The sequence below is a fragment of the Eretmochelys imbricata genome, chromosome 3, assembly GCF_965152235.1.
Source record: "Eretmochelys imbricata isolate rEreImb1 chromosome 3, rEreImb1.hap1, whole genome shotgun sequence".
Classification (NCBI taxonomy): Eukaryota; Metazoa; Chordata; order Testudines; family Cheloniidae; genus Eretmochelys; species Eretmochelys imbricata.
In genome coordinates, this window is record NC_135574.1 from 83,808,322 (window position 1) to 83,808,910 (window position 589).

The window sequence follows — 589 nt, forward strand, 5'->3', positions numbered from 1 at the left end:
AAGAATGTCAGTGAAGTTTGTGAAAAATGAATTGTGTTGAGTCAGTCTCTAGGTCTGGACATTAACAGTCAAATCCCCCTGAAAGATCTGGATTAAGTAGTAGAATAGGGGGAGTGATATAATTGAAGGCTTCCTCTCACACCTGATTCACACACAGTCCTTATACACTGTTGGCTGATTTCCAGGGACTTGTTAGGCTTCTAAGGGACAATGTGTCAGGGAGGACCACCTATGCTAGAGGGTGCTGTGCCAGAGTCAGTAACTTCTGAGAAGAGCAGAGGAGGTGGTGTCTTACAATGAATCCTGCCCCTCTTCAGCCAGGAACCTGCCCCATTCCTGGTCAGCCTGCCTTCTGCAACCACTTCCCTTTGTTTCAGACTAGGAAGCAGCAGGAGAGAAATATGTGCCTGCAGGACAGGCTGGGATGGGTTGCTGATCAGGATAAATCCACTCATGCTCAGTATAATTACTGCACAGACTCCTTCCGAGGGTTAACATTACAGCCCACTCACTTAACAATTGCAGGTGCCCAGCAGATGGAGGAACAGAGTGATAGATGCTTTCTTACCAGACCTGGCTGAACACACTC